The following is a 25,978-nucleotide window of genomic DNA, read 5'->3' as shown; positions in this document are numbered from 1 at the left end:
TCTAGTGATTTCAGAGTTTGCCCAACCCTTGAGGCATCAAATTTTACCCCTCTCCTTGTGTTATCATGAACTATGCTAACAGTCTTCCCTCCACTCTTGTCTAGCCACACCCTTAATGACAAATGAATGGCCCTACCACCTTGGAAAGGCAACTCATTCCTCCATATCGTTGCAATCCTTTGCATATCTCTTTGTATCAACCCTTGTGTCATGATGATGACATGATGGTGACCTCTTCCCAGGACTGCAACTTGTGATGGGGAGTTGGAAGATAACCATTTGTATGGCATCACAAAAGGATGAGGTTGTTTGGGAAAGTTTCATGATGTCATATAAGAAAATGTCTGCATTAACATGGGGCACCTGGGTGGCTCAGTTGGTTGAGTGTCTGACTCTTGATTTCAGCTCAGGTCATGATCCCAGGGTCGTGGGATTGAGCCCCATATTGGGCTCTGCACTGGGCATGGGCCTGCTTAAGATTCTCTTGCTCTCTAAAAAAAAAAAAAAAAAAGAAAAAGAAAGAAAGAAAAGAAAAAAGAAAATGTTTGCATTAACAAAGATTTTTGAAAGAATCATCAAAGTTACAGAAGGATGCTTAAAAATTGTGATTTAGATCCTTTAGAGTGAGTAAAAAGTATAAACTTAGTTTTCCAAGTATTTCAGGTTAACTTTTATCCTAATGTATTTTTATAGAAGATCTTGAAAGAGATTCTGCTCTCTGGATATACTGTCTGTTTCTTAACGGGAGTGAGAGGTTATCATTTTCATGGAATGAAAATCCAGAGATTAGAAATAAGATTTATTTTACTGTAGTCACTGCACATTTTAAGGCTTTTTGCTGGAAGGAAAGAAAATTATCAATGTAGCACACAATATTTATTTGATAATGTTCCTTACTACAGCATGACTAAATTTTATTCTCACTAAATTTTTATAATCCATGGAATATATACCTCAGGATTCTTCACACTAGTTTATTCTTTCTTTCTTTTTTTTAAGATTGTTAAGTGGGAGTAGGATTATTGTTTTAAGGATATTATAAAATTTTGGGGGTATGAATAGACTAATTTTTAAAGTAAGAGACTCTTGAAATTATGGTCATTATAACATGGATCTAGATATTATGACTTCCTGTTATTAATATTTATCTCCTATATGTCAATCACTATAATATCAGTAGGCAGAGGATACAATTTCCATTCTATTTCTAAAGAAAAAAATACAAAAACAAAAATCAAATCCCTTTGCTAAAACACTAAGAAAAAAAAAATCCCTAACAACATAATGACCTAACATAATTAGGTGATCTTCCTTTCATCCATTCAACCAATACGTATTGTTTAAAAACTTTTTTTAAATGTTCATTTAGTTTTGAGAGAGAGAGAGAGAGAGAGAGAGAGAAAGACAGACAGAGCATGAGCAGGGGAGGGGCAGATAGAGAGGGAGACACAGAATCTGAAGCAGGCTCTAGGCTCTGAGCTGTCAGTACAGAGCCTGATGTGGGGCTTGAACTCAGGAACCACAAGATTATGACCTGAGGCAAAGTTGGACGCTTAACCAAATGAGCCCCCCAGGAGCCCCTCAACAAATATGTATTGATTGCCTACTGTATGCATCAGACACTGTGCTACGCTCTGGGTAAATAGTGATAGACCAAATAAGATCATATGGTCTAGTGAGAGAGGCAGATAAAAACAATTAAGGAAAGAAGTGTGTATATATGAATATCTATATATGTAAATGAATTTCACATATATATGCATACATACACACATACATATACTCTTAGGGAGAATAATAGAAAGGAAGAGAGGGAAATTACTTCAGATTGAGTGGTCAGAGAGGATTTTTCTGAGGCAGTGGCACTTGAATTCTAATAAGAAAGATCCAGCCATGTAAAATGTAGGGGGAAACAGTGGTTACTGAAGTGTGTACAGCTTGGGCAAAAGCCTTAGCTTTTTTCTAAGAACAAAGAAACCAATACAGCTAGGGTATAGTGACTGAGAAGGGTTGTGAGAAATGAGGCTGAACGGAAAGATAGGAGACATCATGAAGAGCCTTGATAGAAGAGTAAGGAGTTTGGATAAGGAGCCATTGTTTTCTTTGTATTATGTTTTTATCTTAAAAAAATTTTTTTTAATGTTTATTTTTGTGAGAGACACAGAGCGTGAGTGGGGGAGGGGCAGAGAGAGAGAGAGAGAGAGAGAGGGAGAGAGAGAGGAGACACAGAATTAGAAACAGGCTCCAGGCTCTGAGCTGTCAGCACAGAGCCCGAAGTGAGGTCTGAAGCCACAGACTGCAAGATCATGACCTGAGCCAAAGTCTGAGGCTCAGGAGGGTCTATTGACTGAGTCTCCCAGGCACCCTGAAGCCACTGTTTTCATATAGAGCAGGGCTATGTTTTGAAGATCACCTCCAACTGCTGTGTGGAGAATGGATTGTAGGGGATCAAAGTGGGGCAGGATACTAGTTTGAGGCCATTTGCAGTATTCCAGTGAGAAATGATGATGACTTGGGCGGGGCTGGTAGCAGGAGAGAGAGATATCATGTACCTTGGAGGTAGAATCAACAGAATGTGTTGATGGATTAGTTAGGTAGTATGAAGGAAAACTAAGAATCAAGGATGACTCACAGGGTTGTGGCTTGAGCAACTGGGTGCGTACCATTTACTGAAATGAGAAAGATAGAATGCTGAATAGGTTCTCTGGGAAGCAGATGTTAAGACAGAGGTGTAAAAGGTCTATCAGGGAATAACACTACTAAAAGGAAAAGCAGCAGAAGCAGAATTGTGAAGAGGGAGGTCACAGAAAGTGATGCAAAGCTGATCATCTCTGCCAGCCTAATGGGGAGCTCCAGGGCAAAGACTACGAGCTAGTGGAGTTCTGCATTGGAGTAGGCCCTTGTATTACCACCTTGCTCGTTCACTGGCTGGGAGCCTCCCCAAGAAGAGTATGCTCTCAGTTATATTCTAAGAAGAGTGTAACTTTGGCTCTAAAGCTGAGGTGGACCCTGAAGCAAGTAAGAACTAGAGGCTGTCAGCTAACCACACTCCTCAGAGCTGGGCAGCCAGTCCTTTCTTGAAGGGTATGTTAGCAGTATATCTCCATGCCTCCCACAAGGAACAACAGGTAGGAAAAGATCAAGAACTTAGTTTTAGACAAGAGGGTGAATTAAGATAGTTAATTATATCATTGAGTCATCAAAAATTTATAGGCCTTCTCTAATAGGCCATTCAAATAGAAATACCATGCACAGAGTTGGAGGCAGTCTAGAGTTTGAAAGAGATGTTTGGGCGGGAGATAACTGAGAATTAGCATAAGTATATTTAATGTAATGGACTGGCTGGGATCACTCAGTAAGATTCAAAATTGTTTTTAACCCTGAGAGGTATCATTTTTTTAGGGACTGCTTGGAGGTAATCTGTGTTGTCAAATTGACCAGAGGGACAAGGGGGTAGGGTCTAGGAATGTAAAACATCCTGAAATACATGGCAAATCCTGCTCAATGGAGAAGTGCCCAACACAAAACACCAATAGTGCCCTTGTGTAAGAACTGGCCCTAGACAGAGAAGTGGTTCCAGAACCAACCCCTGAGACATTCCAACTTTTAGAAGCTGGGTAATGGAGAAGAATGTTGCAAAGGAGACTGAAAGGAGTGTTTACAAAGGTAGAAAGAAAACTAGGAGACAATGGTATCAGATGCCAAGAATGTAAAGAATTTAAAAGAGGGAGAAGTTAGCAGCAAAGAATTCTGCTAACAGTTGAACAAGACGAAGACAGGAAACTGTCCATTCAAAGGTGAGCAATCTAAGGGGAGTGGAGGAGATGAAAGCCAGATTGGCATAAACTGAGAGTAAAAGGGAGGGGAGCAAGTAGAGAAAGGAAATTTTAAAGGAATTTGAGTAAACAATAACCAGAGAAAGAATTTAGAGGGTGATTTGGAATCAAGGTAAGGATTTTATTTCAAATATTTTATTTTATTTTATTTTATTTTATTTTATTTTATTTTATTTTATTTTACTTTAATTCTATTCTTTTTATTTTTTTATTCTATTCTATTTTTAAGTAGGCTCCATGCCCAGCATGGAGCCCAATAGTCTGGCTCAAACTCACAATCCTGAAATCAAGACCTGAGCTGAGATCAAGAGTTGGATGCTTAACCAACTGAGCCATCCGAGTGCCCCTCAAATATTTTATTATGAAAGTTCTAAACACACAGAAAAATGGAACAAATTTCACAGCAAATATCACTAAATTCTATAATAAAAATGTTACTCTATTTCCTTTATCAAATCTTTTTATCCATCCATAAGAAAGGGATTTTTAAAGATGGAAAACACTCTTAGAGCATGTTTGTATGCCTAGAGTGTGATTCAATAGGTAGAGGAGATAAATGATACAGGAAAGAAAGAGGATAGTCAAGTGAAAAAAGTGAAGTCCTTGAGAACTGAGTGAGGGGAATGGATTCAGAATATAAGTCAAGGGACTGCCTTTTATTGTTACAGAAGGAAAGAAAGGAAATGACTACAGAATCATGTAGGTTTGTGGATTTGATAGTAGGAACACGTGGCAGACACTACATTGTTGCTTAATCAACAGCTCAGGCCCTCTTCTCTTGCGAATAGAGCCCAAAATTTGGCACCAGTGGCCCAGACCTAGGGAGTTAATAGTGACTGGTATCAGCCAGTCATGACAGTCGCATTCCCCTTGGCCAGATACTAACTTTCCCATCATATCTTGCAGCTAAGAAAATGACCATATAACCTATTTCTAGTCCATGGAACTTAAGAGTTGTTTGCTGAGGGGGCTTCAGTGGAAGCTTTTCCTTTGCTAAGAAAAGGGGAAGGAACTTCTGACATAAAAGGACCTTTGTTGCTTTCCTCAAACTCCTATGTTTTTCCTATTTTTGAATGTGGTCAAGTTCATGATGCAGGAAGTATAATAGCCATCTTTCAACCTTCAATAAACTTGAAAATGAAAAGCTAGAGCTGAGAAAAGGAAAGAGACTATCATGACACTGTTTAGCAGCCGAAGCAATGCTGACCGCTATTTACCTCCAGACTTATGTTTTTTTGAGTTTATTTATTTACTTTGAAAGAGAGTGCAAGTGAATGCATGCAAGTGGGGGAGGGAGAGAGAGAGAGAGAGAGAGAGAGAGAGAGAGAGAGAATCCCAAGCAAGCTCTGTGCTCAAAGCAGGGTTCAGTTCCACAAACTGAGATGATGACCTGACTCAAAATCAAGGGTTGGATGCTTAACCGGACTGAGTCACCCAGGGGCCCCCGCTCCAGACCTATTTTTATCACAGAAAAATAAACTCCAATTCATTGAAGCCTCTGTAGTCAGGTTTTATGTCATTTTAGCTGAATACAGATATAGAATACGAGGGAAGTATGGTGGCTATTCCTTTTTTACTGCTGAACACCTCTTCCTAGTTTGATTCTGGTTATAGACTCTATTTCCAGGCCACAGGAATAGATACCTGATCTAAACAGAACTTAGATTCTTTCTGCTGAAAAATTTAAACTTAATTAGGAATACCCAAAGACATAAGGAGATAATCTATTATCCCTTCTAGAAAGAAGGCCCAAGATCTCTTGCCCCGGGAATTGTTTTCCTGCTTAGTCTGTCTTTGAGTTACTCAATTATCCTCTCAATAAATCTCCCTTTTCTTTAAGTTAGCTAGAATTGGTATCTGTTGTTTTAAACCAATGGTTCTCAACTAGGGAGATTTTGCCTTTTAAGGGATACCTGGCAATTTCTGGAGATATTTTTGGTTGCCACAACCGAGGGTGGTATTTTTGGCATCTAGAATGAAGATACCAGGGATGTGGGTAACATCTATAATACACAGTACAATCCCCCCAACAAAACATATTTGACGCAAGGTATCAGTAATGCTGTTGTTGAAAAATCCTGTTTTAAAACAAGATTTCCTTAACTTGTACAAGGAGCTTCTCAACAAAGCTGACTTAAGATCAAGTGAAAATGAGTGGGAATGTCAAATGGGAGGTCTAAGAAGCAAGAAACTTGGAATGGCCTTCGTAAGCATGCAAGAGAGAATATGCTAAACACTGGAAGACTGCTGGGCAGTGGTTAGAGTCTGTCTGAGGTTGGTGACCATGAATTTAGAGACATGGGTCTAATGATATTTCTCTAGCAATACAGAACTACATTGCTAGAGATAAGGAAAAGGAATATTTTGAGTTTATCCACAGCTGGGTTTTTCTTCAGGTCAGAGAAATACAGGGAAAGAAATACAAGGGAGTTGATGTTTATATGGGACTTATATTACTGATGAACCAGAGAAATTAAGCTAGATAATGAAGGAAGAAATAATGAGAGAACTGATAATAAACACTGATGAGAAAGAAAAATTACGAAAATAATCCCATTTACAATTGCATCAAAAGGAATAAAATACCTAGAAAATAAGTTTAACCAAGGAGATGAAATACCTATACACTGAAAACTGTAAGACATTGATGAAAGAAATTGAAGAAGACACAAATAAATGAAAAGATATTCCATGTTCATGGACTAGAAGAATTAATATTGTCAAAATTTCCATACTTACCCAAAGCAATCTATAGATTCAATATAATCCCTATCAAAATTCAAGTGATATTTTTTACAGAAATAGAACAAACAATCCTAAAATTAATATGTAACCATAGAAGACCCCAAGTAGCCAAAGCAATCGAGAAAGAATAACAAAGCCAGAGGCTTCATACTTTCTGATTTCAAACTATATTAGAAAGCTATAGTAATCAAAACAGTATGGCATTGGCATAAAAACAGACATAATAGTTCAGTGGAACAGAATACCCAGAAATAAACTCATGCATATATGGCCAATTAATTATTGACAAAGGAGTGAAGAATGAACAATGGGAAAGGATAGATTCTTTAGTAAATGGTGTTGGGAAAACTAAACAGCAACAAGTCAAAGAATGAAACTGGACCACTATCTTACACCATAAACAAAAATCAATTCAAAATAGATTAAATACATAATGTAAACCTGATACCATAAAACTCCTACAAGAACTTCAACATAGGTGTAAGCTCCTTAACACCGGTCTTGTTGATGACTTTTTAGAACTGACACCAAAAGCAAAGGTAAGAAACACAAAAATTAACCAATGGGACTACATCACATACAAAAGTCTCTGCACAGCAAAGGAAACCATCAGCAAAATGAAAAGGCAATCTATGGAATGGGAGAAAACATTTGCAAATCATATGTCTGGTAAGGTGTTAATAACTAAATATATAAAGAACTCATACAACTCAATAGCCAAAAAAAAAAAAAAAAAAAAAAAAAAAGGAGTGCCTGGCTGGCTCAGGCAATAGAGAATGCAACTCTTGATCTCAGGGTCTAGGTTCAATCCCCATGTTGGGTGTAGAGATTACTTAAAAAAAAATATAATTTAAAAATTAGCAACAGATCTGAATAGACATTCAAATGGCCAACAGACACATGAAATGATGCTCAATATCATTAAGCATCAGAGAAATGCAAGTCAAAACCACAATGGAATATCACCTCACTGACATACCTGTTAGAATAGCTATTATCAAAAAGACAAGAAATAACAAGTATTGGAAAGGATGTGGAAAAAAGGAAACCCTTGTGCACTGTTGGTAGGCGTGTGAATTGGTGCAGCCACCATGGGAAGTAATATGGAGGTTTCTTAAAAAATTAAAAATAGAACTACCATATGATCCAGCAATTCCACTATTGGGTATTTATCCCAATGAAATGAAAACACTAACTTGTAAAGATACCTGCATCTTGGGGCGCCTGGGTGGCGAAGTCGGTTAAGCGTCCGACTTCAGCCAGGTCACGATCTCGCCGTCCGTGAGTTCGAGCCCCGCGTCAGGCTCTGGGCTGATGGCTCGGAGCCTGGAGCCTGTTTCCGATTCTGTGTCTCCCTCTCTCTCTGCCCCTCCCCCGTTCATGCTCTGTCTCTCTCTGTCCCAAAAATAAATAAAAAACGTTGAAAAAAAAAATTAAAGATACCTGCATCTCCAAGTTCATTGCAGCATTATTTACGGTAGCCAAGCCATGGAAACAACCTAGGTGTCCACTAATGGATGAATGGATAAAGAGATTATGGTATTGATATACAATGGAATAATTTGGCCATAAAAATAAGAAAACCCTGCCATTTGCAACAGTATGGATGGACCTTGAGGACATTATGCTAAATGAAATAAGTCAGATAGAGAAAGACAAATATATGATTTCACTTATATGTGGAAAGTAAAAACAAAACTGAACTCAAAGACAGAACAGATTGTGGTTGCCAGATCTAGGGGGTGGGGAGTGGGTGAAATAGGTGAAGGTGGTCAAAAGGTACAAACTTGCAGTTATAAAATAAGTAAATCCTGAGGATGTAAAGTATAGCATGGTGACTATAGTTTAAAAATACTGTATTGCATTTTTAAAAGTTGCTAAAAGAGTAAATCTTAAGTCTCATCACAAGAAAATAATTTGTAACTATGTATGGTAACGGATGTTAACTAGACTTATTGTGGTGATCATTTCACAATATATACATATTGAATATATAATTCTGAAATATTATGTTGTCTACCTGAAACTAATATAATGTTATTTGTCAATTACATCTCAATGAAGAAAAAAAAAAAAAAGAAAAAACCCCCGATGAAGTCACGTTGATCCAGATCAAGTGGTATCCCCTAGACCTTGTTAGAAATGCAGAATCTCAGGCCTCATTATAGATCTACTGAATCAGAAGCTGCATTTTAGCAAGATCCCCAGGTGATTTGTACGCACATTAGAAGCAATGGATTAGAGGATTTTATGAAGGTGAAAATTTTTGCACTGAGGATACTGAAAAGGTGATTCTGGCAGAATTTTCTAAATCAGGGGTTAGCAATTCTTTTTTTCTATAAAGAGTTAGGTAGTAAATATTTTTAGTGTTGAGGGCCAAAAGGTCTCTGTTACAACCACTCAACCCTGCAATTGTAGTACAACAACAACCAGAGACAGTACATAAACAAATGAGTGTGAGTATGGCTGTGTTCCAAGAAAACTATTCACAAAAACAGGCAGTTGTTTGACTTGGTCCAAGGGCCATAGTTTTGGTCATAGTGCTGACCTCTGTACTAGATCTTAATAAAAATGAGTAAGTCTTGGCTCCCAGGTAGAGCGTACTATTGAGTTTTCTTGTGTCTGATTACTTACTTTCTCTTCAGTAAATACTCATGCCTGCCTCCCTCTACCTTCTTCTGAACACAATGAAGAGCTTGGCCAGCTGATGTTCTGTGGGATCCTAGAAGAATTGAGAAGTGTAAGAATTGAGGTATTAGGAAGCCAGATCTCCTTGACACCATTTTTTTTCCTGCTGGAAATATCAACAGATGTGCAATGGGGGCAGGCTTCACATCAGCTGGTTCTCAGGAATTGTTCCCTTCCATTTTCTCCTCGCCTCCAGTAAATTCATTTTGAGCTTCTCATCTGAGCTGGGGGAAATCAAGAAAGATACTTTATCCTTGCGTAGACCAGGTTGAGCAATAGCCCCTTGATGGCAGTGGCAGTGATAATCAGATAGGGATTCAAAGTTAACAGGCTGGGGGTGGGGGAAGGGAAGAGAATAATATCTATTGAGCATCTCCTTTCTTTTTTTTTTTTTTTAATTTTTTTTTAACGTTTATTTATTTTTGAGACAGAGAGAGACAGAGCATGACGGGGGAGGGGCAGAGAGAGAGGGAGACACAGAATCTGAAGCAGGCTCCAGGCTCTGAGCCATCAGCCCAGAGCCCGACGCGGGGCTCGAACTCATGGACCGTGAGATCGTGACCTGAGCTGCAGTCGGACGCCTACCGACTGAGCCACCCAGGCGCCCTGAGCATCTCCTTTCTAACACTTTATATACATCATTCGAATCATTACAGTAAGTCCAGTACTAACATCCCAGGATACAGATGTAGAAACTGAAACCAATATTTTATCAAACATTAAAATAGCAGTTACTGTATGCCAGGCACTGGTCTGCTTCACAAATATAAACTCATTTAATCTTTAGAACTCTAAGAGGGGAAACTATTATTGTCTCCATGTTATTTTTATTTTATTTTATTTTAATTTTTGAGAGAGCGAGCAAGCTTGAGTTGGGGAGAGGGGCAGAGGCAGAGAATCTTTTTTGTTAATGTTTATTTTGGAGAGAGAGAGTGCAAGCATGAGCGGGGAAGGGGCAGAGAGAGAGGGGGACAAAGGATCTGGAGCAGGCTCTGTACTGACAGCTGACAGCCTGATGCGGGGCTTGAACTCATGAACCCTGAGATCATGACCTGAGCCCAGGTCAGATGCCTAACCCACCGATTCACCCAGGTGCCCCTTATTGTCTCCATATTAGATATGGGGAAACTATGCTATGGAGAGAGGTTAAGTAATTTGCCAGAGGAAATTAAGTTAATAAAGATAGAGCAGGGTTTTTAATCCAGGCAGGACTGGGACCCAGTTCTGATTCCAAAACCTTGTTTTTTCCCCCTTGTACTGTAATAATAGTATGTTCTCCAGTCTTCCTCCCCAATAGGAGATTTTCCATCGGTGCTAAACCCCCTACGTTTGGGGTTACCTATTAAGTAAAGTAACATTTCTTTATTAGTCCCATAATATAGGATGTTTTCAGGGCTCATTATAACGTTTCTATTTTTCTCTACCACAAAACAATATTTATTAGTATAAGAGATGCAGCTGCCTGCTTTATATGCACATGACATCCTGAAATATTTTCCTCAGCAATTTCTCCTAATCCTGGATCTTGCTGTTTAATCTTTGTTTATCCTGTCTTCCTTGTCTTCTCTCTTTGTTCATGCCAGAATATTGCTGAGAACAATGCTGGCATCTCAGTCACCAAGCTAGTGTACGTTATCCTTTTTACTTCCATTTTATTGCTGGGCTGATGCAATTTTCTTATTTTCCATTATTCATCTCCTTGGATTACTATAAATAATCTAGATAGATTATTACCAGATCTTTCAGGGTCTCCCCTTAAAGGGTCTATCTCGAATCTTAGTGTTTGGATTAGGCACTATGCGTTTGGCCCTGTGGTAGATAATGGGGAATAAAAATGTGGAAGATAGTTCCTGCCTTTAATGTGTTTACAGTTTAGCATTTTCCATAGTGTTGAGATGTGGTATTGTCTCCTGATCTGACACTAATATTGATTACTGATGATACATAACCAATAGGCAATAATATTTCCCATGTTTTTCAAATTGAAATGCAGTGCTCCTACACCATAACCTCTTGAATATCCTTTCTTACTCTAGTGCTTTTGCTTTTCAATCTACCCATCGGAACAGAACATGATTATTTTCCTTACATTTATCTGTTATTAAACCTTCATTAGAGGCAGAGTCACAACATTCTAAGACTTTGATGATGGTAAGGGAGAAAGTTTAAGATTTTGATTTAAAAAAACCAGACAAGAGTTTCTAACTGAACCTTAAAAAGGTTTGAGGCACTGTTCTAAGTATGTTGATGGGAAGTGTGTCAGAGCAAAGTTTGCTGGTCTTAGACACCAGAGACTTGAATTACAGTCACTAAGCCACTAAGGTGAGAATGGCTAACATTTATTGACCGTTTACTATGTGCCTGTCACTTTTCTACTAACGCTGTAAGGAGGGTTCTATTATTATCCTCATTTTACAGACAAGGAAACTGAAGCACAAAGCGCTTAAGTAACTTAGAATACCTATGATAAACTGAATCCGGTTTTGCAACATAGGCAGTCTGGCTCCAAATTGGTGCAGTTAGTTATTACCCTCCATTACTTCCTGATAAAAAGAAGTAACCATTATTAACATATATGCAGCAGGTTCTGTACCGGTTTTCTGGAATGTTATACTTATCTAATGCTCACTAATAACTCTGAGGTAGATACTATTTTTTGCAAGCTAGAAAACTTAAGGCTCAGAGCGATACTATTATTTGACAGACTCAAGCGCAGCCTCGAGGCTCCAAAAGTTTCTGTAACCCTCGAAACACGAACTACGTATATCTTGGAGCCTCAGTCAGTTTTCCCATCTTTAAAGTGAGGGGGGTGGTGTAGTAGCGTCTCAGTTCTACGAGGGGAGGGTATAGAGAAAAGAGAAGTGTGCACAGAGGGGTGTGAAAGGGGTAGTAAAAAGCAGTCAAGCTCAGTGGTCGAGGGCCTTCCATAACCCGGGTGGGTGAGGTTGCAAAGGGGACACAGATTCCCGCCAGGGAGGAGGCCGGGGGTGTTAGCCCCGAGCGAGGCCTGTAGGCGAAAAAGGGCCTGACAGCCTGTCTCTGACGGGTCTGGGCGCTGCCTACGCAGGCCGGCAGCCAAAGGGGAGGCGATCCCTGGGGCTTTGTCCCGATCCCGGGGCAGCACCTCACCCGCCCAAATCCTGCTTCGCAGCCCTCTCCATGAAAGCCAGAGAAGGAAGGGGCGCGGCTTCCCGGTCCGCGTCGTAGAGCGCCACGTCCCTCTTGGCTTAGGCTCCCCCAGGCTCCTTAGCGTTCTTGCTCCACACCGCCCATCTCTCAGCCGGCGGGCGCGGCCTCGTCTCCGCCCCCGCCAATCGGCAACTTCCGCGATCCCACTCGGACCAATCAGCGGCTGCCGGAGGGGCGGGGGCTGTCGCCAAGGCAGCGAGGAGGCGGGAGAGCGCGGTCAGTGAGGTATAGAGCAAAAAATCGCGGGCGGGGGGCTGGAGAGACAGGTTTGTGCACTGCGTCCATTCAGCAGGCGGAGCCTTGCACGCCGAGATCCGGCGAGGTAAGGCCGGTGGCCCGAGGTGGGTGCGGATCCGTAAGGCTGGAGGCTGGAGCGGGTCCTGAGATAGGTAGGGCTCAGGTTTTCTCCTGCCTTACGCTGCAGTGAGAATGGAGAGGGGGAGCAGCAGAGTGGGTGGGCAAGGGTGGAGGGGCGCTTCCAGTTGCATCCTGAGGCATAGGGTCCCTTTCTCCACTCCACTAGCTGCAGGGCACCCAAGCTTTCTTTGGGGTAGATGAGGGTGACAGGCTCTTGGCGGGAAGCAGGCGTGGGTGAGTGCAGGACAGAGATTCAGAAGGGGTCCACCCCACCTTGGCAGGTTGATGGGCGAGGGAGGTGCCCACTGGTAAGGGGGGTGTACTCTTCAGCTGCCTGCTTATGCTCATCATTCCCCGCGCGGTCGAGCAAAACTAGGCCGGCGAATCCTGCTGTTCTGCCGGCCTGTTAAGCCGGCAACCCTTGACACTTAGAGAAAGTTCAAGTCAGTTGTGGTATTGTTTTCCCTTATGTGACAAACCTTTGGTGTGAGATGCGATCTTTCGGTTTCTGAAATGGTACTTCCTTGTTGTGTTTCCTAAATGGTAACTTAGCAAGCAAATGGAGTTATTGTGGTTTGTGGTGGCAAATGGCCTTGGTTGGCAATTATTTTACAATATCCAGGTATTTTACAATATGGAGACAGAGAGAGAGAGAGAGAGAGGGGGAGTGAGAAAGTATGAACATGAACCTTTGAACTATTATTCTGAGTTCTGGGAGACAGAACCTCTTGAGATTTTCAGAGTGTTCACTAAACTCCTAAATTGGATAATGTACATTTACACCAGTGAATAAGTAAGTGCTCCCATGTAAGCCTTTTATTAAGGCTATTAAATCCATGGATGAATATGAACGAATATCAAATCACTTACTATTATCTTGGTTTAAAAAGGGGAGGGTGAAAGGGGGAGGTTAAATGCAAGTATTTCTGATAGCCAATTTTGTCTGAAGGAGATTCTGGACTTTCTCTAAAGAATTGAAAAAATTGCCTAGACAATTGGTTTATGGAATTTGTTAAAAGTAGTATGGCTAATGGATTTGGATCTGATATGCACATATTTCTGACAGTTCTGTTTGAAGGAGATTCTGGACTTCCCCTTGATGAGACAGTTGCTTTAAGGAATTTGTTAAAAGTAGTATGACTAGTGGTATAGTAGATTTGGATCCTATAACTAATGGCTTCTTTTATGATCTATTTAAAATTTTTGTTTCTTAAGGCCTTCCCTGGTGAATTCTGTTGAATAATTAGAGTCAGGCAATATCCAGATTCTCAAATCTTGTCCCTTATGGAAATTACCTCAGGATTCATCCTGATTAAAGCTGAATGTGAGTTCTTGTTTTATAAAACTTGATCAGCAAGTTCAACAAATGCTGAGCAAACAAATGCCTCAACAAATATTCCTCAGTTAATAGGGCCCAAAATTTTAAAAAATGGAAATTTGGAATTAGAAATCTCAAATAATATTACTGTCGTCATTGGGGTGAACGTGGGAACTTCTGTTTCTCATCTTGTTCTTTAAACTCCCCATGATCTGGGGCATCTGGGTGGCTCAGTCAGTTAAGCATCTGACTTCGGATCAGGTCATGATCTCATGATTTGTGAGTTCAAGGCCCACATCAGGCTCACTGCTATCAGTGCAAAGCCTGCTTCAGATTCCTCCCCCCCTTCCCCTGCTTGAGTTCTCTCAAAAAAATAAACATTAAAAAAACCCAAAAAACTCTCCATGATCAGTCTCACTTTCTAGTGATAAATTCATATCTGTCTCCTGTGGTTACTCATGCTGTTCTCTTCCAGCTGTCTTAATTAATTTACCCATCTTGCAAGGACCAAGTCCTGGGTGTGTTTACCTTATTCTGCTCTCTGGAGGTACTTACTGTTCATATCACACATTTTGTTTACTTCATTCAGCATGCTTTTTGTCAAGTTGGTTTGTGCTCTGTAAATACCAGTTAAAATGAAATGCACAGTGAAAGCAATGAGGGTACCTTTTAAAACACTAGCTATTGATTATCATCACTAATATACACTATCAGCATGATCAATACCAGTGTCTTTGTGTTTTAGGATATGTTGTGTATCTCTATAGACCTATCAACCTAATTTTGTTAGAATAATATTTAAGTTGCTTTCAGCTTTCTAAGGGCCCTTTTGATGACTGAGGGAAATACCTTTTAAGTATTGGGTAGCTGGAGGAATCAAGTGTAGGATTTTAAAATGTGTTGAAAATAATCCTTGAAATAGTCTTCGAAGTATTGTGGGTAATTGAGTTGACTATATTTGGTATGATAGATGATTAACTTTTTCTAAATAACTGAAAATCTAGAAGAGGGAAATTTGTTATTTTTATGTTTGATACTTGCAATTAGTTTATAGACTTTAAAAAACAGGCTCCTAACAATTTCAAGTAATTTAAGGAAAAACCACATTCACTTATTGATTTTCAATCCAAAGTTAAAAAAAAAACAACAACAACCATGAAATGGTGAAAGTTATACTTGATTAGAATTTGATGGCCAGATTCCAATCCTGGCTCTGTGAAATCATTTTGGCCAGGTCAGTTAGCTTCCTTATGCTTTATAACTTTTTATAAAAGTTTGGTCTGAACCAAACCACCTCTGAGATCATTTCTGGTCCCAGAATTGTCTGATTTAAAAGCAACCTAACGGAAATTGAGATAGCCGTTGCATGCTTTTGTTTTTAGCAGAGTTTTTTAAAATTTAAAAAAAAATTAATTTGGCAGAGCTTTTTGGCATGTTGTATTTAAGTTATCTGAAGTGCAGTATACATGAATAATGGAGACATTGTAATTTTAATAAATTTTTTTATTGAGAGATACAGGTGAGGAACAGTATCTACTTTCATTAAGTAGGCCTATTATCAAGGATACTGTAACCAATTAAGGTTGAAAAAAGAGGCAGTATAATGGTTTCCTTGGTTGGTGTCCTTTTCCACAGATATGAGCATCAGAACATTAATATCTATACTAATGTCTTGATACATGGAAAGGCGTGGAAAGGTTGGAGTCCAGCTCAGCTGGTCATACATCTGATACTTTACTTTGAATCTCACTATCCTGTTGACTCTCATTTGAAAAAATTTTTTAAAGTATTTATTTATTTATTTTGAGAGAGAGAGAGAGAGAGAGAGAGAGCACATACACACAAGGTGGGAGGGGCAGAGAGGAAGAGAGAGAATCCCAAGCAGGCTCCGCAGTGTCAGTGCAGAGCCAGACATGGGGCTCAAACTCACAAACCCTGAGGTCATGTCCTGAGCCAAAACTAAGAGCCTATCCTTTAACTGCCTGAGCCACTCAGGTGCCCTGCCCCAATTTTTTAAAGGTTTATTCATTTACTTTTGAGAGAGAGAGTGGGAGTCAGTGAGGGGCAGAGAGAGAGATGGAGAGAGATAATCCCTCGAGGGGCAGAGAGAGGGAGAAAGAGAGGGAGAGAGAGAGAAGGAGAGAGAGAGAATCCCATGGAGACTCCACACTGTTAGCATGGAGCCCGAAGCAGGGCTTGAGCTCACCTGAAGTGGGGCTCGAGCTCACCCAAAGCGGGGCTCAAAGTCACAGACCATGAAATCATGACCTGAGCTAAAGTCAGATGCTTAACGGACTGAGCCAATAAGTAATCTCTATGCCCAACATGGGGCTTGAACTCATGACTCCAAGATCAAGAGTCACATACTCCACTGACTTAGCCAGTCAGGTTTCCTAATATCTATACTAATGTCTTTTTTTTTTTTTTTAGCTGTTTATTCTTTTTTGTGAGACAGAGACAGAGTGCAAGTGGGAGAGGGGCAGAGAGAGAGGGAGACACCAAATCCAAAGCAGGCTCCAGGCTCTGAGCTGTCAGCACAGAACCCAATGCAGGGCTCAAACTCACGAAGGGCAAGATCATGATCTGAGCTGAAGTCAGATGCTTAACAAGCTGAGCCACCCATTAGCCCCTATACTAATGTCTTTTATTTTTTATTTTTTTTTATTTTTGAGAAAGAGACAGAGTGTGAGTGGGGCAGGAGCAGAGCGAGAGGGAGACACAGAATCTGAAGCAGGCTCCAGGCTCTGAGCTGTCAGCACAGAGCCTGATGCGGGACTTGAACTCACAAACCGTGAGATCGTGACCTGAGCTAAAGTCGGACGCTTACCGACTGGGCCACCCAGGCGCCCACTAATGTCTTGATACATGAAAGGGTTGGAGTTCAGCTCTGTTGGTCATACATCCCATACTTTATTTTGAATCTTCCTTTCCTGCTAACTCATTTTTAAAGGGAAAAATAGAGTTGAGTACCAGGGTACTGGTCTCCCTCATCACTGCTGCCATTGAGAAATTCTCAGAAGCGATTTATTTTTCTCTACCCCACTCCTCTTCACTGTTAGAATTATGATATTGACAGCAAGAGGACGTAACAATGGTTTCCTGGCTAAGGACAGTGCCTTGGAAAAAGAAACCTGGAACTCTTCTTTTAATCCCAGGGAGGAAGAGATTGTATTCCTCTTTTGTTGGATGTACTGTTTTCATTGGCCTACAGCTGCATCAGGACTTTGGTTATGGTAATGCTTAGAGGAGAGTTCTAAAGCGGCCTTTCCAGAAATGACACTTAAAGTTGTATGTCAAACTGGTTTATTGCTTTTTAAGTTCTATAACTTTGGGTGTTTACAGAACAGATTTTCATTATATATAGAGATGTTTCATTTTCTTTTTTTTTTAAATTTTTTTTTTCAACGTTTTTTATTTATTTTTGGGACAGAGAGAGACAGAGCATGAACGGGGGAGGGGCAGAGAGAGAGGGAGACACAGAATCGGAAACAGGCTCCAGGCTCCGAGCCATCAGCCCAGAGCCTGACGCGGGGCTTGAACCCACAGACCGCGAGATCGTGACCTGGCTGAAGTCGGACGCTTAACCGACTGTGCCACCCAGGCGCCCCATAGCTGTTTCATTTTCAAAGACACGAAGGGCATTCATATTTATCGAGCATTTACTATTGCCATGTATTGTGCTAATTACCTTGTATTCATTCTTATCTTCATCCAATGAAAAACTTATGAAGAAGTATTAGTTCAGTTTATAGGTAGGAAAATTAAGAATCAGAGAGGCAAATAGCTTGTCAGTAAATGGGGAATGGTAAGGATTCAATCTGTTGTTTGTTTATTTTTGACCATGCTGTGTTAATAGAAGTCGTATGCCTTTCCAACATATAACATGCATATGACTACTCTCATGCTTAGATGATTTTATCTTGATATACCATAAAAAGAAAGAAATACATGTATTCTTAAGATTTGAAGATATTTTATTTGCTTATTTTCTTTATAGACTGTTTAAAAGTAATTCATTTTGTTCACCAGTGAGTGTGCACGTGAGCCAACCACCCTGAATTTTACAGGTAGTGGGGTTTCAAAAAAGAAGATTTAAGCTATTTTGCTTTATTACAGATCACTGTGACTGAGACTGGGACGAAGGTTAGTTTTTTAAAGTGATGGTAAGGGTAAAGAAAGATTCTAGTTAAGGATTTTAAGAAAAAATTGAGTTAAGGATTTAATGGGAAAACTGACCCTATATCGTGAAGTTTCATTGCTGAGGAAAATAGGCTTTTAGTCTAAATTCTTATTTACAAGAAATACGGTAAAGCCTTGGTATAATACATTAATATCTTTGCTTATTGTGGTCTTTGATCCTATTTATTTAATATTTCTCTTTCCCCTTCCCACTGGATTATGATATATTTTGGTCTCCTTACACATCATAAAAATTTAGTACTTTTCTTTTCATAGGATGTGACAAATATATAATATCATATGCCATTACCACTGTAATAAGGCTAAGTTTATGTTAAAAATACTGTTTTTCTTTCTTTCTTTCTCTCTCTCTTTTTTTTTTTTTTTTTCATTTAGAACCTGTTGAGTCAGTTTTTAGTGAAAAGCATTGACCTAGGAGCCAAGAACCATCTCTTCACTAATTTGATACTGTCCAAATCATCTTACCTCTCTGGATCTCAGTTGCCTGATCTGTAAAAAGGAGATAAAAATTCTTTATCTCTCTGAAGGTAAGTGATCGGTTAAGAGAGCAAAAAATAAAAACAGATAGGCACAAAGTTCAGTAATTCTTTTGTTAGTAATGCTTCAGTTTCCCTTTTTTTCTGTTCTAGAATAATTGACCCCAATAAACAAAATAATCAAGGGACTTACGTGTATAAAAATTACCTATTTTTCCCTTTTTTATTCTTTTAATTCAAGTAAAATGAACATAAAGTATTATATTAGTTTCAGGTATGTAATATAATGATTCAGCAATTCTATGCATTAGTCAGTCATCATCAGTGTAAGTGTACTTTTAATCCCCTTCACCTATTTTTTCCTATCCTCCCATCCACCTCTCCTCTGGAAACCACCAGTTTGTTCTCTATAGTGAAGAGTCTTTTTTGTTTGTCTCTTTTTTTCTTTGTTCATTTGTTTTGTTTCTTAAATTCTGCATATGAGTAAAATCGTATGGTATTTGTCTTTCTCTGACTGATTTCTCTTAGCATTATACTCTCTAGGTCTATCCATGTTGTTGCAAATGGCAAGATTTCATTTTTTTTATGGCTGACTAATATTCCAGTATATCCATTCATCAAAGGATGGACACTTGGGTGGCTTCTATATCTTGGTTGTCATAAATAATGCTGCAGTGAACAGAAGGGAGCTTATATCTTTTCGGATTAGTGGTTTCATACTCTTTGGTAAATAGCCAGCAGTGGAATTACTGGACCATATGATAATTTTATTTTTAATTTTTTAAAAATAATTTATTGTGAAAATTAAAAATAGACCTACCCTATGACCCAGCAATAGCACTGCTAGGAATTTATCCAAGGGATACAGGAGTACTGATGCATAGGGGCACTTGTACCCCAATGTTTATAGCAGCACTCTCAACAATAGCCAAATTAGGGAAAGAGCCTAAATGTCCATCAACTGATGAATGGATAAAGAAATTGTGGTTTATATACACAATGGAGTACTACGTGGCAATGAGAAAGAATGAAATATGGCCTTTTGTAGCAACGTGGATGGAACTGGAGAGTGTGATGCTAAGTGAAATAAGCCATACAGAGAAAGACAGATACCATATGGTTTCACTCATATGTGGATCCTGAGAAACTTAACAGAAACCCATGGGGGAGGGGAAGGAAAAAAAAAAAAAAAGAGGTTAGAGTGGGAGAGAGCCAAAGCATAAGAGACTGTTAAAAACTGAGAACAAACTGAGGGTTGATGGGGGGTGGGAGGGAGGGGAGGGTGGGTGATGGGTATTGAGGAGGGTACCTTTTGGGATGAGCACTGGGTGTTGTATGGAAACCAATTTGACAATAAATTTCATATATTAAAAAATAATAATTTATTGTCAAGTTAGCTAACATACAGTGTATACGGTGTAGTCTTGGCTTCGTGAGTATTTTAAACTTTTTTGAGGAACAACCACACTGTTTTCCATAGTGCCTGCACCAGCTTGCATTCTCACCAATAGTGAATGAGGGTTCCTTTTTCTCCACATCCTTGCTGACATTTATTATTTCTTGTGTTTTTGATTTTAGCCATTCTGAGAGGTATGAAGTAATATCTCATTATTGTTTTGATTTGCATTTCCTTGATGCTCACTGATGTTGAGCATCTTTTCATGTGTCTGTTGGCCATTTCTATGTCTTCTTTGGAAAAATGCCTGTTGAGGTCCTCTGCCTATTTTTTTATCATTACTGTTTTTTATCATTTATCATTTTTTTATCATTACTGTTATTTTTGGTGTTGAGTTGTAGAAGTTTTTATTTATTTATTTATTTATTTATTTATTTATTTATTTATAGCACGAGCTGGGAAGGGGCAGAGGGAGAGGGAGAGAGAGAATCTTAAGCAGGCTCTTTGCTCAGTATGGATCTCACAACTGTGAGATCATGACCTGAGCTGAAATCAAGAGTTGGATGTTTATCTAATTGAGCCACGCAGGAGCCCCACAAATACTATTTTAATGCCTTTAAAGATGTTTTAATTAACAAAAAAAGGGTCATGCTATGCATTGTTTTATAAACAGCTTTTTTTGAGTTGCAATTGTTTATTTGATAGGCTACCTTCTACACTAGATTGAAAGGCCTACAAGGGTAAGGGCCATGTCTATCTTGTTTTATCTTGTTATCTAGCATATCTGGTACATAGTGGACACTTAATAAATAGTTGCTAAATAAATATGTACAATAGATTATAGAATATATGCTTCAATACAATTTATTTATTTAAAAAAATTTTTTTTTTACGTTTATTTATTTTTGAGACAGAGAGAGACAGAGCATGAACAGGGGAGGGGCAGAGAGAGAGGGAGACACAGAATCTGAAACAGGCTCCAGGCTCTGAGCTGTCAGCACAGAGCCCGACACGGCGCTTGAACTCATGGACCGTGAGATCATGACCTAAGCCAAAGTCGGACGCTTAACCGATCAAGCCGCCAAGGCGCCCCTGCTTCAATACAATTTAAAAGAAGAGTAAAAGAGGAGGGTTGTGAGAAGGAGAAAAAGGTAGATGAAAGGTAGATGAAGGAGGAAAAAGGTAGATGAATAAAAGGTAGATGAAGGAGAGATGAGAGAGGGAGAAAAAGGTGGATGAAGGAGGAAGAAGGTAGATGAAGGAGGAATTCCTATTATAAGGCAAGAGAAACAAGCTATTCTGTTTTCTGTACTCTCCACCCGTCTTACCCATGACCATTCTTTCTAACCATTTCCAGGATATTTCCCTGCAATCAAACAGGAAACTCTCTCTCTCTCTCTCTCTCTCTCTCTCTCTCTCTCTCTCACACACACACACACACACACACACACACACACACCCCAAGTAAACTTGATCTGGATAACTACCGGTAGGCATTAATAGTTAAAAAATCCACCTCTGTATGTGAATGGGAATTTTGATTTATTAGAGACAGGAGAAGAGAGATAAGCTTCCTTTTAGGACTTGGAAATTTAGGGAAATTATTATTTTTTTAATCTACTAAATTCTAGAAGAGGTTTCAGAATGCTGCTTACTTTGTAATTTTGCCCAAGGCTCCGATGCCCTTGTGCACAGTGCTTTCCATGCAGTCTGAATGGAGATCATGGACTGATTTGGAATTTCAGATCATTTGACATTACAACATATATTATCTGCCTGTTCTGGTTCAATCAGTCTACTGTTTCAGCAGAGTTCTGCCCAGGTCTCTTCTTTAGATATCTTTTCTTCTTATGGAAGAAGAGGGTGATAAAGAAAAGGAGGCCATTCTTACTGCCCAGATATTGGAAGAAAAGTAGGTTAGTTTCCCCATCTTCCTTTTGCCTCTCCTTATACCTCGTCTCTCCTTATTTTGTATGGGCATTTGCATGTTATTGAGTTTATGAAAATCTGTAAGTCTGTATCTGACACATTTGACATGATCTTGAGGACAAACTGGTGGTTACCAGAGAGGAGGTGGGTGTGGGGATGAGTGAAATAGGTAAAGAAGATTAAGAGTACACTTATCAGGATGAGCACTGAGTAATGCATAGAATTGTTGAACCAATACATTGTAGTCCTGAAACTAATAAAACATGGTTACATATACTGGAATTTAAAAAAAATGTTTTTTAAAAAGAAGTGAATGTTTTCATTACTAAGTTAGGACATTAGTAAGTTAATTGTCCTAATTACTTCTGGAATAAACACTAAAAGATTAGAAACTGTTAGAGGGAGAAAGTATTTTCTATTTTTAAAAAAGTTAAAAGAAATTTAAAAAAATATTTATTTATTTTTGAAAGAGAGACAGACCACGAGCAGGGGAGGAACCGAGAGAGGGAGACACAGAATCTGAAGCAGGCTCTAGGCTTTGAGCTGTCAGCACAGAGCCCGACCCAAGTGGGGCTTGAACTCATGAACCACGAGATCATGACCTGAGCCGAAGTCAGATATTTAAACTGACTGAACCACCCAGGCACCCCTAGTTTAAAAAAAAATTTAATGTTAATTTTTATTTTTGAGAGAGAGAACACAAGTGACGGAGGTGCAGAGAGAGAAAGGGACAGAGGATCCGAAGTGGGATCTGTGCTGACAGCAGGGAGCCGGATGCAGGGGTGGAACCTGCAAACCTCGAGATGGTGACCTGAGCCAAAGTCAGACATTTAACCGACTGAACCACCCAGGCACCCCTCTATTATTTTTTAGTTTTTTAATTTTACAATGTTTATTTATTTCTTTTGAGAGACAGAGAGAGAGAGAGTAAGCAAAGGAGAAGCAGTGAGAGAGGAGAGAGAGAATCCCAAGCAGGCTCGATGCTGTCAGCACAGAGGTTGACGCAGGACTCGATCCTATGAATGGTGAGATCGTGACCTGAGCTTAACCGACTGAGCCACCCAGCTGTCCCATGAGAAGAGTATTTCTTAAATCCTCCACTAATAAAATACAAACAAAAAAGGCAAGAAAGGAGAGGAAGTAAATAATTAAAGAGGGAGGATAAACAGAAAGTCCAAAAGAAGATGTAGATTTAAAAAAACCAAAATAGGGTATTTCATTGATCCTAAGACTTCATTGATATCAAGACACATCAGTATATATCATATAGAAAAAAATACTGGCAATTAAACTATGACACTATGCTTTGCCACTTTCAGTTTCATTTTATGTTTACTGAAAGTGCATTTTTAGATTCACCTAGACAGATATTTTTCTGACATCACTTTTGGGCATACATAAAGAAATTAGTTAAAGTATTCCTAAGACTTTTGCACATTCATAGTCTGAATCTTTATGAAACACTTTCTTGATTTCAGACTTGTCAATATCTGTTTTTCTATATAACATTGTTCTTTCTACTATGGAGAGTGAGGGTGATTTTCTTCCGGGAAGTTCTTCAAGCTCCTTTGCCTGGAATTTTCTTCCAAGCTTCTGACACTCATTTGGCAAGCTTTGATGTCAGTGCTTCCTTGAAGGTGACAACAGAAAGTTTTCAGATACCCCTTCTTCAATGGTTTGTTGACTAAAACACTGAAGATTGCAATGGTCTAGACATGACATCAAGAATAACATGAAGTTGTGTTACTTTTCAGGCATCCTGTTCTTTAAATATTCAGATACATGGCCTCACAATGTATCAAGGACTAGACTAATACACTTACCAGGTTATAGAGGGCTCTTGGACATTCAAACCAGATTTAGCTAGCCTTCCTTTGGCTCAGCCATCATCCATTCCCTGCTGTCCACCACTACCCATCCTTTTATGCATACAATAACATTTTTGGGAAATTTAAAATTTAAATTTGATATGGCAGCAACTTTCGACCATAGGCATTTATGAATAGTGTTACCATGATATGCTGCTTTCTAACGCATTCTCAGGATATCAAACTAGTTAGCACCTTCAGCATTGGTGCACCATTTTCAGGCAGGTCAAAGAAAAGAACAGTGGGATTTTGTTAGCATTTCCTATTGACTAAATTTAGCTTGTTTTTCCCTCAAATTTCATGGAAATTATGCAGCTTTTGTTCAGTGTTAGTAGGAAGTTTCTGATAAATTGACATTTGTCCTTATGATGCATGAATCCACCAGATCAGCCTCATATTCCATATACAGTAAAATCTTGGTTCGTGAGCATAATTCATTCTGGAAACACGCTTGTAATCCAAAGCACTTGTATATCAATGTGAATTTCAAGAACCATTGGCTCAGTTGTGATCATGTGACATTCGGTGTCCCATACTACTTATATTATAAGACATTGCTCATTTATCAACTTAAAATTTATTAGAAATGTTTGTCTTACGGAACACTCACAGAACAAGTTACTTGCAATCCAAGGTTTTACTGTAATTTAAACATTTTCTTGGAGGCACTATTAGTTTCTACTATCATCCTTTGCATTGTTTGGCTACTCATGGGTAATCTTGTTGGATCTCAGTAACAAAGTATAATCCAGTTTTTCTACTTGAGAATATCTTCCTTTCTAAAGTCAGGTAAAATATTTTACTTGTTCCTTTACAAGAAAGTGTGAAGTTGCTCTTATTCCTTTAACATAAAACATTTGTTTCACTAATACCAGCTACTTCATTTTTATGTTTACAAAATAACTCTATTCCTTTTTCTTTAAGTTTTTTAAAATGTTTATTTATTTTTGAGAGAGAGAGACAGAGTATGAGTGGGGGAGGGGCAGAGAGAGAGGGAGACACAGAATCTGAAGCAGGAGCCAGGTTCTGAGCTGTCAACACAGAGCCTGATGGGGAGACTTGAACCCATGAACTGCAAGATCATGACCTGAGCTGAAGTTGGATGCTTAACTGACTGAGCCACCCAGTCCCCCCAAACAACTCTATTTCAATGCCAAATCATAATTTAATCCTTTTTGAAGGAAATCACATTTAAAATGGTGATTAAGCTCAATTTGTGAAGTACCAACAATGCAAAAACTAAATCTGTAGAAATGGAGTAGGAAGAGCTATGATAAGGTTCATGTGCAGACAGTAGATTATGTTGCTATTGCCACTTAGTGAACCATGATTGTAATATTCCATTAACTGAAAATACTCTCTGATTTCTGAGATGTCAAACTCAGGAAATTGTGCATTTTGAAGTTGATTAAGTACATTATTGGTAATTTGATTAAATATAAACAAAGAAAATACTCCAGTTAGAAGACAGAGATCAGTAGACTAGATTAAAATGTGTGTGTGTCTGTGTGTGTGTGTGTGTGTGTGTACGTGGGTGTGTGTCTCCACATACTAATCAAAAGAAAACTAGTTTAGCTATATTACTACCAAATAAAATAGATCTTAAGTCAAATTGGGGTATAAAGGTCACCAAAATATGATAAAAGATTAAATCCACTGGAAAGTTAGAAAATCTTCAATTTGTGTACATTCAATAACATGGCCTCATAGCCTCAAAATATTAAAATAAAATGGACAGAATTATAAGGAAAACAGATAAATCCAAAAATCATACTGCAAGATTTTTACTTACTTTCTAGTACTGATAGTTTAAGTGGATAAAAATCACTAAGAATATAAAAATTATAAAAGGTGAATGGCTAGTTTATACTTCCACACTTCTACAGGTTAATGAGGTTTGTAAATTGTATTTGTCATTTTTCTTATGTTTACATTCTTATAGGCTCAGATTTTTTGCTCTGTTTGTCACGACTGTT

General features: G+C 38.9%; 3 protein-coding genes across 4 annotated transcripts in view; 2 read left to right on the top strand and 1 right to left on the bottom strand.

Moving 5' to 3' along the window:
* PIK3C2A (phosphatidylinositol-4-phosphate 3-kinase catalytic subunit type 2 alpha) overlaps positions 1-12,552 on the bottom strand; it is a 193,045-nt gene extending 180,493 nt beyond the window's left edge. The window contains exons 1-2 of the mRNA XM_049617790.1: positions 12,399-12,552; positions 9,216-9,303 (exon numbers count right to left, since the gene is read on the bottom strand). The gene's annotated coding sequence lies outside the window, so the exon portion shown is untranslated. The remainder of the gene's footprint in view (positions 1-9,215; positions 9,304-12,398) is intronic.
* The window catches only part of LOC125913211 (L-lactate dehydrogenase A chain), a 968,541-nt gene that overhangs the window by 13,739 nt on the left and 928,824 nt on the right, over positions 1-25,978 (top strand). The gene's annotated exons all lie outside the window — the stretch shown is intronic.
* NUCB2 (nucleobindin 2) overlaps positions 12,681-25,978 on the top strand; it is a 41,023-nt gene continuing 27,725 nt past the window's right edge. The window contains exons 1-2 of one of the 2 annotated variants that reach the window (XM_049618198.1): positions 12,681-12,780; positions 18,709-18,860. The gene's annotated coding sequence lies outside the window, so the exon portion shown is untranslated. The other variant, XM_049618207.1, reaches the window with a different exon arrangement.

Source organism: Panthera uncia, chromosome D1, assembly GCF_023721935.1.
Source record: "Panthera uncia isolate 11264 chromosome D1, Puncia_PCG_1.0, whole genome shotgun sequence".
NCBI classification, from domain to species: domain Eukaryota; kingdom Metazoa; phylum Chordata; class Mammalia; order Carnivora; family Felidae; genus Panthera; species Panthera uncia.
The sequence above is the reverse complement of the archived record's forward strand: the minus strand, read 5'-3'. Positions and strand labels throughout refer to the sequence as shown.